A 2,403-nucleotide genomic window follows, 5' to 3' on the forward strand; every position below is an offset into this window, starting at 1 on the left:
TTCCTCTTATTTTTTATCCTCTTCTTCCTCTCATGTTCGACGACCCTCGACCCCTCGGCGACCCTAGACCCCCTCTCGACCCTCGACCCCTCGGCGACCGTCGACCCCCTCTCGACCCTCGACCCCTCGGCGACCCTCATTCCCGATAAAAAAAGAAGAAGAAAAAAAAGAGGAGAAGAAAGAATAGAGGACACTACTAGGAAAAGGCCTACTAATGGCGCACTACTGGTGCGCCATTAGTATCATGCCACTAGTATTTTTTACTAATGGCGCATCACTGGTGCGCCATTAGTATGCCTAGAGGTGCGCCATTACTATCTGACTTAGTAATGGCGCACCACATAGAAGTGCGCCATTAGTAATAATTTTTGTTCAAATTTTTTAAAATAAAATCAATTTTTTATTTTTTTTTCTTAATCTCGGGTCACTATGGCTTAATCTCGAGTCAATATGCTTAATGTAAGGTCAAATCGCACTCTGTGGTCAAACTTCCCAAAAGGTCACCCATCCTCACACTACTCCAGCGCAAGCACGCTTAACTTCATAGTTTTATCCAACCCCAACACAACCTCACTTCACAGGCACTTGTTGATATCAATCCTATTAAACCTTGCTGATGTCTAGGACTTTGTTCATGTTCATGAGTATGATGAAATTTTGAAAAAATATTTTAAACTTCCCGATCATATTACGTATCATATTTTGAAAAATAATTCAATTTTTTTTTCAAAATCAATTTTTTCCTGTTACTAGTGGCGCACCTAGCATATGGTGCGCCACTAGTAAGTTTGAAATTTTTTGAATTTTTTTGCCTCCGGATCTTAGAAGCCCCGTAATTTTTTTCTATTAGGTTTTTGCGGATTTTGAAAATGTTTAACGGGGTTCCCTCGGTTAAATTCGATGTAACTTTTCGAGTAGATGATTTTTCATATAAAAAACTTTTTCATCCGAGTTCGTACGCACAAGTTATGCCCATTTTACAAATTCTCTAGAGATTTCGCAAATAAAGTCGAAATTCATATTTGTAAATTTTCACAACAACTAGACCACATATCACATGGGAAACTTATTTTTTTTTGACATTTCCATCATTTATTTTTATTTTTTTTAAACTGAAAAGGCGGTCCATGGGGGGGTGTGCATTCGGTGGAAGTGCTGGCCAAGTTACTAATGGCGCACCGTGGGAGTGGTGCGCCATTACTAGTTCAACTAGTAATGGCGCACCATTCCCACAGTGCGCCATCAGTAGTTTTGAAAAAAATTTAAATTTTTTTTACTAATGGCACACCGTGGGAGCGGTGCGCCATTACTAGTTCAACTAGTAATGGCGCACACTCCCACGATGCGCCATTAGTAGTTTTGATATTTTTTTAAAAAAATTTGTTACTAATGGCGCATCGTGGATGTGGTGCGCCATTAGTATTTGGACACTAGGCGCACCACATGTCTGGTGCGCCATTAGTGTCATTTCCATCTATAGCCCTTTTCCTAGTAGTGGGAGAAGAACTCCTCTATTCTTTCTTCTCTTTTTTTTTCTTTTTCGTCTTCTATTTTATCCTCTTCTTCCTCTCATGTTCAACGATCCTTGTTCCTCTCCTCTATTCTTTCTTCTTCTCTTTTTTTCTTCTTCTTCCTCTTCTTTTTTTATCCTTTTCTTCCTCTCATGTTCGATGACCCCCTCTCGACCCCCACTCGACCGTCGACCCCCTCTCGACCCTCATATATAAAACATTTTCTTCCTTCTTCTTCCATCTATTCATTCTTCCTAAATATATAAAACTTTTTTTAAAATGAAACTAACCTAAAATGCACTAAATCAGAGAACATATATAGATAAAACTTTTCTAATAAAAAATCTAACTTTTGCATATATGTATTTTTAAAACATCATTACAATTGAAAAAATACATACGTATATACCTATATGAACATACATAAAAAAACATATATCTAAAAGATACATACATACATATATATATATATATATATGAAAATTTAAAAACATGTAAAAAACATGTATAATTAAAAAAATGCACGGCGGCGGCGGGGGCGGCAGACGCGCGGTGCTCACAGAGGCGGCGACGCGTCGGAGCAGGGGACGGCCGGCGAGGGCGCGGGCGAGGGCGATGGCGACGACGGGCGCGGGCGACAGCGACGACGGGCGCGGGCGACGAGGGCGCAGGCGACAGCAACGACGGGCGCGGGCGACGGCCGGCGAGGGTGCGGGCGACGGCGACGACGGGCGCGGGCGACGGCGCCGGCGGGGGCGGCGTGCGGCGTCGGGGCAGCCTGGCGGCGTTGAGGTGGTCGGCTTCGTCGGGGGCAACTGGCGAGGGAAATCTGAAAATTTCACAAGTCCTGGTTATATACCAAAGGCATTGGTCATGGTTCGTGGCACAAACC

Source organism: Triticum dicoccoides, chromosome 3A (assembly GCF_002162155.2).
Source record: "Triticum dicoccoides isolate Atlit2015 ecotype Zavitan chromosome 3A, WEW_v2.0, whole genome shotgun sequence".
NCBI classification, from domain to species: domain Eukaryota; kingdom Viridiplantae; phylum Streptophyta; class Magnoliopsida; order Poales; family Poaceae; genus Triticum; species Triticum dicoccoides.